Source organism: Oncorhynchus nerka, linkage group LG6, assembly GCF_034236695.1.
Source record: "Oncorhynchus nerka isolate Pitt River linkage group LG6, Oner_Uvic_2.0, whole genome shotgun sequence".
Lineage (NCBI taxonomy): Eukaryota > Metazoa > Chordata > Actinopteri > Salmoniformes > Salmonidae > Oncorhynchus > Oncorhynchus nerka.
This window is the reverse complement of record NC_088401.1, coordinates 89,699,322-89,710,394: the sequence shown is the minus strand read 5'-3', so window position 1 is coordinate 89,710,394 and position 11,073 is coordinate 89,699,322. Positions and strand designations below refer to the sequence as shown.

The window sequence follows — 11,073 nt, the reverse complement described above, 5'->3', positions numbered from 1 at the left end:
CTAGCAACCCCACACTCAATTAGATACAAGACAATAACTCAATGCTCACAGTCCACCTAGCAACCCCACACTCAATTAGATACAAGACAATAACTCAATGCTCACAGTCCACCTAGCAACCCCACACTCAATTAGATACAAGACAATAACTCAATGCTCACAGTCCACCTAGCAACCCCACACTCAATTAGATACAAGACAATAACTCAATGCTCACAGTCCACCTAGCAACCCCACACTCAATTAGATACAAGACAATAACTCAATGCTCACAGTCCACCTAGCAACCCCACACTCAATTAGATACAAGACAATAACTCAATGCTCACAGTCCACCTAGCAACCCCACACTCAATTAGATACAAGACAATAACTCAATGCTCACAGTCCACCTAGCAACCCCACACTCAATTAGATACAAGACAATAACTCAATGCTCACAGTCCACCTAGCAACCCCACACTCAATTAGATACAAGACAATAACTCAATGCTCACAGTCCACCTAGCAACCCCACACTCAATTTGATACAAGACAATAACTCAATGCTCACAGTCCACCTAGCAACCCCACACTCAATTAGATACAAGACAATAACTCAATGCTCACAGTCCACCTAGCAACCCCACACTCAATTAGATACAAGACAATAACTCAATGCTCACAGTCCACCTAGCAACCCCACACTCAATTAGATACAAGACAATAACTCAATGCTCACAGTCCACCTAGCAACCCCACACTCAATTAGATACAAGACAATAACTCAATGCTCACAGTCCACCTAGCAACCCCACACTCAATTAGATACAAGACAATAACTCAATGCTCACAGTCCACCTAGCAACCCCACACTCAATTAGATACAAGACAATAACTCAATGCTCACAGTCCACCTAGCAACCCCACACTCAATTAGATACAAGACAATAACTCTCCAGGAATTACCTCCAGTAGTCAAGGTGAAGACTTTGTCATTGTGTGATAGCGATACAAACGTCTCACGTGAAATGTAACAAAATGTCCCTTGATGCTACAGTATCTCTAGTGGTCCCAAACTCCACAGCCTGAAATCTCTTTTCTTAAGAGGTTAACCACAGCATCAACAATAGGATCTAGGTGTCCAAAATGGCGCTCCAGTCCCATACACAGGGCACTTCTTAGGGAATACATAGAACACTGTGTAGGGAATCGGTCAGCCATTTTGGTCACAACCCTGGTGATGAATCGGTCAGCCATTTTAAACTCAACCCTGGGGATGAATAGGTCAGCCATTTTAAACACAACCCTGGTGATGAATAGGTCAGCCATTTTAAACACACCCCTGGTGATGACTAGGTCAGCCATTTTGGACACAACCCTGGCGATGAATAGGTCAGCCATTTTAAACACAACCCTGGGGATGAATAGGTCAGCCATTTTGGTCACAACCCTGGTGATGAATAGGTCAGCCATTTTAAACTCAACCCTGGGGATGAATAGGTCAGCCATTTTAAACTCAACTCTGGGGATGAATAGGTCAGCCATTTTAAACTCAACCCTGGTGATGAATAGGTCAGTCATTTTAAACACAACCCTGGTGATGAATAGGTCAGCCATTTTAAACACAACCCTGGTGATGAATAGGTCAGCCGTTTTAAACACAACCCTGGTGATGAATAGGTCAGCCATTTTAAACTCAATCCTGGGGATGAATAGGTCAGCCATTTTAAACTCAACTCTGGGGATGAATAGGTCAGCCATTTTAAACTCAACCCTGGTGATGAATAGGTCAGCCATTTTAAACACAACCCTGGTGATGAATAGGTCAGCCATTTTAAACACAACCCTGGGGATGAATAGGTCAGCCAATTTAAACACAACCCTGGTGATGAATAGGTCAGCCATTTTAAACACACCCCTGGTGATGACTAGGTCAGCCATTTTGGACACAACCCTGGGGATGACTAGGTCAGCCATTTTGGACACAACCCTGGTGATGAATTGGTCAGCCATTTTGTACACAACCCTGGGGATGAATAGGTCAGCCATTTTGGACACAACCCTGGTGATGAATCGGTCAGCCATTTTAAACACAACCCTGGTGATGAATAGGTCAGCCATTTTAAACTCAACCCTGGGGATGAATAGGTCAGCCATTTTAAACACAACCCTGGTGATGAATAGGTCAGCCATTTTAAACTCAACCCTGGGGATGAATATGTCAGCCATTTTGGACACGACCCTGGGGATGAATAGGTCAGACATTTTGGACACAACCCTGGGGATGAATAGGTCAGCCATTTTAAACTCAACCCTGGGGATGAATAGGTCAGCCACAACCTGAAGATCCAGCAATCAGTTGATCAGAAGTCCTTGTTTGGCCTCCTGTGGCCTGATTTAAACTATAATGTGGTTGAACGTAATGTCCACAGACAGTTTAGTGGTTAATCACACAGAGCAGCAGTCTGCCGTCACTTAATAATACAGACAGGAAGCCAATATGTCAGCGCTGGGTTTCCTAATGTAGAAGATAGATTTGTTGCATGCTAACTATGACATTAGCGAACAAACGGCTGGGTACAGATGGAGTATGGTAAATGCTGTGATATTAGCGCACACACGACTGGGTATGGAATGGGCATGGTAAATGCTACCTATAATGTTAGCGCTCACATGGCCTGGTACCGATGGAGCATGCTAATGCTTACTATGATATCAGCGCTCACATGGCTGGGTACGGATGGAAAACATGCTAAATGCTAACTATGATATTAGTGCTTACATGGATGGGTATGGATGAGCATGCTAGATGAGCTAACGTTAATAACAGTGTGTACAGGCCAGAGAACGATGCACTAATAGGGTGACAAGGAGATTGAAGCTTCCTGTTGAATATAGTGGTACATGACAAGGAAGCCTCCTGTTGAATATAGTGGTACATGACAAGGAAGCCTCCCGTTGAATATAGTGGTACATGACAAGGAAGCCTCCTGTTGAATATAGTCCTGTTGAATATAGTGGTACATGACAAGGAAGCCTCCTGTTGAATATAGTGGTACATGACAAGGAAGCCTCCTGTTGAATATAGTGGTACATGACAAGGAGATTGAAGCTTCCTGTTGAATATAGTGGTACATGACAAGGAAGCCTCCTGTTGAATATAGTGGTACATGACAAGGTTGAATATAGTGGTACATGACAAGGAAGCCTCCTGTTGAATATAGTGGTACATGACAAGGAGACTGAAGCCTCCTGTTGAATATAGTGGTACATGACAAGGAAGCCTCCTGTTGAATATAGTGGTACATGACAAGGAGATTGAAGCTTCCTGTTGAATATAGTGGTACATGACAAGGAAGCCTCCTGTTGAATATAGTGGTACATGACAAGGAAGCCTCCTGTTGAATGTAGTGCTACATGACAAGGAGATTGAAGCTTCCTGTTGAATATAGTGGTACATGACAAGGAAGCCTCCTGTTGAATATAGTGCTACATGACAAGGAAGCCTCCTGTTGAATATAGTGCTACATGACAAGGAAGCCTCCTGTTGAATATAGTGCTACATGACAGGGGGATTGAAGCCTCTTATTGAATATACGTTTTATAAGCGTACTTGGTAGGTCTGGAAAACAGAGCACGCATGGGAGCATACTTTTTCACTTCCTTTTCCAAAGAGGCTATCCCATAACACCTTGTCACATAGTGAAAAGTAAAAAAAGTCCCCGCTTGGGAGAAATTGTTCCAGGGGAATAATGTCTATTTATTCACCAAATTTCTTCCATATGCTTTTTAAATTCATATGTTGAATCACTGCTGTTTATCAGCAACTAAATAAACTAATAAAAAAATCAGTAATGTAAAGACCCAGACATGTTTTTTAATCCTGAATTTGAGCTTTTGCTAGCCAGCTAATGACAAATGTTGCAAATAATTTAAAAATAATTCAGGGACAGATGTCAACTGATACATTCATTTTCCATGACGTTGGCAGGATAAAAGTTGTTCCCCGATTGGTTTAGAGGTAAGACGTTTAAAAAAAATCTGATTTAAAAACATATAAAATGCAGCTAGCTGTCTTTTGTTCAATCTTGCTAGCCAGACAATTTATTGTGCGTTCTTCCATAATCAATACATGTGTTGTGTCGTGAATATCATACATGTGTTTGACTGTTATTTTATCAAATAAATTAACTACGTTTAATTATTACAATGATTAAATGAATCCTGTAACAATTAACTCATCAGTAATCTTGGGGCACCACGGGAAAGGTTATTTAACGAGTTACTATCTCCCGATTAAACTCTAAAGATCAATCTCGTTCTGAATGTCGCAAAATTCTTGGATATCTGCACGAATCCTAGCATAAATGATGAATCAGCGATATATAAATTAGCTTAGTTCTTTATTTACTAACTAACTAAATAATCACACAGAAATACATAAACAGACAAGCACACACGGTATAGTTATTAGTTACTAACACAATGCAATGAAAGGTCCCTAGTGGACCAAACCGATATGACGGCTTGTTACACAATGAAAAGAGAGGGGCATGTAAGAAAGAGTGGGAGAAGAAGAGACAAATGAATTCAGCTATCGTCCATACAGTTGAATAATATGCTCATCGTAAATACGGATATTTAGCACCCTAACAACCACTCATTCGAATTTTAGAAATGCAATGTACATATTTATGATTGTATGTCTTTGTCGTCTCGCTCTGTTGAAATCACTCGATCAGTCTGTGGAGAGTAGCTCAGCAGAAGTCACTGTGTCTATCGTAGCTGTAGCTTTTCTGTCTCGGAGTGTTTTGTTAGAACGGATCCTCCAGAGGTCTACCCTGCATTGTTCAGTGGGCTCTGTTCATGAAAATAGAGGTATCTATAGTGGTGAAAGTAAATTGTTCTTTGTCTTCTCGTCTTCGGTCGAGTTTCCAAGACTCAAGTACTTAAACAGCTGCAGACTGAATGCTCCTGTGTTGTTTTCTTCAAGACTTTCAGAGTTATTTTACCCATTTTGTCAAAGCACAGCCCCCACACCACAAGACTTTCAGAGTTACTACCCATTTTGTACTCTTCAGCTCACGCTGTCGATCATCCTGGTCTAAGGTAGAGTCTACACGCCCGGCTTACCATCCGTGTCCTGGTCGCCAGTAGCAACCAATGGTTGATTATTCAGGGTACAGCCAGAACCATTTTACACGCCAGTAGCAGCCAATGGTTGATTATTCAGGGTACAGCCAGAACCATTTCACACGCTAGTAGCCACCAATGGTTGATTATTCAGGGTACAGCCAGAACCATTTCACATGCCAGTAGCAACCCGGAAATGTCCTGGTCTGATGTGAGTTTTGTCACGGGTCCTTTTATACCCTCTGAAAGGGCGGGTCCTTTTATACCCTCTGAAAGGGCGGGTCCTTTTATACCCTCTGAAAGGGCGGGTCCTTTTATACCCTCTGAAAGGGCGGGTCCTTTTGTACCCTCTGGAAGGGCGGGTCCTTTTATACCCTCTGAAAGGGCGGGTCCTTTTATACCCTCTGAAAGGGGGGTCCTTTTATACCCTCTGAAAGGGGGGTCCTTTTATACCCTCTGAAAGGGCGGGTCCTTTTGTACCCTCTGAAAGGGCGGGTCCTTTTGTACCCTCTGGAGAAAGGGGGGTCCTTTTATACCCTCTGGAGAAAGGGCGGGTCCTTTTGTACCCTCTGGAGAAAGGGGGGTCCTTTTATACCCTCTGAAAGGGCGAGTCCTTTTATACCCTCTGGAGAAATGACCTTTACCTGTGCTCACGTGGGCGTGGTTACTGACTTTGATACATTTTATATAAAAAGCATTTTTCTCATTTTGAAGGCTAAAATCATGAAACATTTAATCGCAAATAGTTTCATATGTAATCAGTTCCACAACATCTAGAGGTAAATCTGATCGTTGGGGACATATACACATTCAGAGATGTTGTTCTACTGTCCTTAGTTACATCACAAATTAGTCATGAATTCGACATGGTTGTTCTTTAAGTCCCCACCAATCATTTACCCACATTTTTTTGTTTTCGTAATATTGTGTCATTCTCACATTTTTGGATGTTGTAGTTTTGGCGGGAGGGATCTCCTCGTAACAAAAGTTTTTTTTCCCCTCTCAATCCTGCAGAGCCCACAGGCTGAGTTGTTCTGCCAAGGTATTTATGACCGCGTCCAACTCCATCCCTTTCAGCCTCTGCAGGAGAGAGAGGGCGCTCTCTAGACCCACGGTAATCTGATCCTTCCGATCTTCACATGAGAGTCATGACACATGCATGCTGTGTCTGTACCACCTAACTTTTGCTAACTTTCTTCTAGTCACTTTCCCCTCCCCCCTCGTGTATCATCATTGCATATAAAGAAAACAATTTGAATAATGAAATGATCAATTAAAAGTTAATTGATGTCAATTTGATCAAGCCTATTAATGTGCAGAACTGTTTAAAAAACATTGCACATTAAACAACGCTACTTGTGGATGTCAGCAACTTGAACCTGCGCTGAACTATGAGCAGCGAGGTTAATTTCTCCCACCCCTTGGCCTTATGTTTCTGCTCTGTTCTCCTCAGGTTGAAGCACATCCCACCCCATCACCCAGACAGATGTAAAGACCACGGCAGACTCCCCCCCATCCAGGAAAATCACAGGAGTTTAGTCAGCAGTGTGCAACGTCACTATGTTAGAAGCACATTATTCTCTATCATGCAGAATTGTCAGCTCATTGTAACATGTGAAGCTCGTTCTAGAATACAGGCGTGGGTGATTTCTGCCTGTACTTCACAATGTGCAAGCTTCTATTTCTACCTAGTAAAAACACAAAGTTCAACTATTCACGGGCTACAATTTAGACCACAATTAGCTGAATGAGGTGTTAGTGAAGGGCTGGAACAAAGACCTGTAAACTCCTGTCCCGTGTATAAAAAAAAACTGTCTGTGATTGTCATGACAATTTGCCCTCATGTACTGAACAAGCTTTAATAATCACCTTTGTGTCCTTCACTTGGGGATGCTACAATGTTTATTCTTTTCTACCGAGCCATTTACTTCATGCTCCTGTTCTTATCTTTTAACATTATTTTTTTATTGTTAATGCATTGTCGAGAAGGAACCTGCAAATAAGCATTTCATTGGACTATGTCTATCCTGTACGACTAAGACAACTTGACTTTCTTTTGTAAAATGGACTGTGTTCTAAAGGACTAAGTTCTAAAGGACTGAGTTCTAAAGGACTGAGTTCTAATGGACTGTGTTCTAAAGGACTGTGTTCTAATGGACTGAGTTCTAATGGACTGTGTTCTAAAGGACTGTGTTCTAAAGGACTGTGTTCTAATGAACTGTGTTCTAATGGACTGTGTTCTAAAGGACTGGGTTCTAATGGACTGTGTTCTAATGGACTGTGTTCTAAATGACTGTGTTCTAAAGGACTGTGTTCTAATGAACTGTGTTCTAAAGGACGGTGTTCTAATGAATTGTGTTCTAAATGGACTGAGTTCTAATGGACTGAGTTCTAATGGATTGTGTTCTAAATGGATTGAGTTCTAATGGACTGAGTTCTAATGGACTGAGTTCTAAAGGACTGAGTTCTAATGGACTGAGTTCTAAAGGACTGAGTTCTAATGGACTGAGTTCTAAAGGACTGAGTTCTAATGGACTGAGTTCTATGGACTGAGTTCTAAGGATTCATGCAGGTACATAAAAAACAATAAATGGGTTAATATTGTTAAAAATAACAAGTGTTGATTTCTCCCCAGGGTTCTGGTTTTGAGGCTTGGTCATCTGGTGGCTCCAGTTCATCTGTCCAATCACCTGCAAGGAGAGAGAAAGGAATAAATACTAATACAATACTGTATTCAATTAATTTAAATATATATTACTGTTTGATATGCATGCATATAATGAACAAAAACGCTTTTATAATTGTTCATATTTCATGCACAAGGCAGAGGATGGAGACTTCGTACATATAGTGTGAATACTTTCCAAGTTACACTATTTTCTTTGTAACATTTTTAATGACCCACAAAATAACAACCCAAAAACAACATTAGTGTTCTTTTAGATCACCTCTGACCATTCACCGTGTTCTACGTTAGAAATATTGTCCCAGTATTCGCTTCAGAATGTGTTAGAGTTCCGTCAGGAAAAGCCTTCTTAGAACAAAGTCACATTCCTCTGGTGAACATTGGAGAGGGAGACCTGAATATTCTCTCCTTGATCTACATCAGGGTGTGAGGTGTTAACCCCCCCCCCCCCCCCCCCGGTACCATATTGTCTACATACTGCACTACTAAGGAATACCTAGGATAGGATAAAGTAATCCTTCTCACCCCCCCCCCCCCTTAAAAGATTTAGATGCACTATTGTAAAGTGGCTGTTCCACTGGATGTCATAAGGTGAAAGCACCAATTTGTAAGTCGCTCTGGATAAGAGCGTCTGCTAAATGACTTAAATGTAAATGTAAATGTACTATGGAACAAAATAGTGCAAGCCATAGGGAATAGGGTGCCATTTCAGTGCACTCTATTGGGAAAAGGGTGCCATTTCAGTGCACTCTGTAAGGAATAGGGTAGAAGTCAGTGCACTCCACAGGGAATAAGGTGCCATTTCAGTGCACTCTATTGGGAAAAGGGTGCCATTTCAGTGCACTCTGTAAGGAATAGGGTAGCAGTCAGTGCACTCCACAGGGAATAAGGTGCCATTTCAGTGCACTCTATAGGGAATAGGGTGCCATTTCAGTTCACTCCACAGGGAATAGGGTGCCATTTCAGTGCACTATACAGGGAATAGGAAGTCATTTCAGTGCACTCTAAGGAATAGGGTGCCATTTCAGTGCACTCTATAGGGAATAGGGTGCCATTTCAGTGCACTACTTTTGACGAAAATGTACCCTAATCCCTGTCTTTCATGAGAAGAGGAGATGCCGCTACAGCGTAGGCGAGTGGAAAGTCTTCCTCTACCCTCAGTTCTACTGGCGAACATGCAAGCACTGGAGAATAAACTGGATGAGATCCATTCGAGACTATCCTATCAACGGGACATAAAAAACTGTTTCACCGAGTCGTGGCTGAACAAGGACATTGATAATATACAGTTAGCTGGGTCTTCTGTGCATCGGCAAGAAACCTGAAGAAGAAATTAAAAAGCAAGAACAGCAGACTCCAGATCAGGTGGTGTGTGTCTTTATTATTAACAGCTGGTATACAATCTCTAATATTAGGGGAGTCTCAAGGTTTTGCTCGCCTGAGTTAGAGTACGGCACGATGAGCTGTAGATCATACTAAACTCAAGCAAAAAAGGAAACGTCTTCTCACTGTCAACTGTGTTTATTTTCAGCAAACTTTAACATGTGTAAATATTTGTATGAACATAACAAGATTCAACAACTGAGACATAAACTAAACAAGTTCCACAGACATGTGACTAACAGAAATGGAATAATGTGTCCCTGAACAAAGGGGAGGGGGTCAAAATCAAAAGTAGCAGTCTGTATCTGGTGTGGCCACCAGCTGCATGAAGTACTGCAGTGCATCTCCTCCTCATGAACTGCACCAGATTTGACAGTTCTTTCTGTGAGATGTTACCCCACTCTTCCACCAAGGCACCTGCAAGTTCCCATACATTTCTGGGGGGAATGGCTCTAGCCCTCACCCTCCGATCCGACAGGTCCCAGACATGCTTAATGGGATTAAGATCCGGGCTCTTCGCTGGCCATGGCAGAACACTAACATTCCTGGGTTGCAGGAAATCACACACAGAACGAGCAGTATGGCTGGTGGCATTGTCATGCTGGAGGGTCATGTCAGGATGAGCCTGCAGGAAGGGAACCACATGAGGGAGGAGGATGTCTTCCCTGTAACACACAGCGTTGTCATGCTGGAGGGTCATGTCAGGATGAGCCTGCAGGAAGGGAACCACATGAGGGAGGAGATTGACTTCTCTGTAACGAACAGCGCCAAGATTACCTGCATGACAACAAGCTCAGTCCGACGATGCTGTGACACACCATCCCAGACCATGACAGACCCTCCACCTCCAAATCGATCCCGTTCCAGAGAACAGACCTCTGTGTAACGCTTATTCCTTTGACGATAAACGCGAATCCGACCATCACACCTGGTGAAACAAAACTTTGAATCGTCAGTGAGGAGCACTTTTTGCCAGTCCTGTCTGGTCCAGCGACGGTGGGTTTGTGCCCATATTCGACGTTGTTGCTGGTGAGTAGAAAAGCCTCTTTAGTGTCCTAAGTTTTCATAACTGTGAATTGTCTACCATCTGTAAGCTCTTAATGTCTTAACGACCATTTCACAGGTGCATATTCATTAATTGTTTATGGGTGATTGAACAAGCATGGGGAAACAATGTTAAAACCCTTTATAAAACAAATTATCTTTGAAAGACAGGGTCCTGAAAAAGGGACAGTTTCTTGTTTTGCTGAATTTATTTACCAAGAGAGTTTTCATCAATTTTTTTCGTAGGTGTCTATTTACCGCCACAAACGGAGACTTTTTAGCCCTAAAGGAGACATGGATCACCCCAGACAACACTGCTACTCCAGCTGCTCCTTCTTCATCTGACTATGTTTTCTCTCAAAGTCCGAGAGCATCTGGTGTTCACGATGGTGGTACAGGTCTATTCATTTCAGATTTAGTCTTTTCTCCTCCTCTCACCACATCCTCATTTGATTTCCATGCAGTCACTACCACTTGTCCACGCAAGTTTAACATTATTTTCATATTACCCCACCAGGTGCCCTAGGAGAGTTCCTCAATAAGCTTGACACCTTGATAAGCTAATTTCCTGACAATGGCTCACCGCTTTTCATACTTGGCGACTTCATCCTCCCGACATCTGCCTTCGATTAATTTGGGCTCCCGGGTGGCGCAGCGGTCAGTGCAAGAGGCGACACTACAGTCCCTGGTTCAAAACCAGGCTGAATCACATCCGGCCATGATTGGGAGTCCCATAGGGCAGCTCACAACTGGCCCAGCATCGTCCTACCCCGGTTTGGCCGGGGTAGGCCGTCATTGTAAATAGAAATTTGTTCTTGGCCTCCCGGGTGGTGCAGTGGTCTAGG

General features: G+C 42.7%; 1 long non-coding RNA gene across 1 annotated transcript in view; it reads left to right on the top strand.

The window, feature by feature from the left end:
* Positions 1–7,732, top strand: part of LOC135572126 (uncharacterized) — a 50,578-nt gene extending 42,846 nt beyond the window's left edge. The window contains exons 2-3 of the long non-coding RNA XR_010464029.1: positions 6,130–6,229; positions 6,569–7,732. This is a non-coding gene — a long non-coding RNA (uncharacterized LOC135572126). The remainder of the gene's footprint in view (positions 1–6,129; positions 6,230–6,568) is intronic.
* Positions 7,733–11,073: the final 3,341 nt, after the last annotated feature.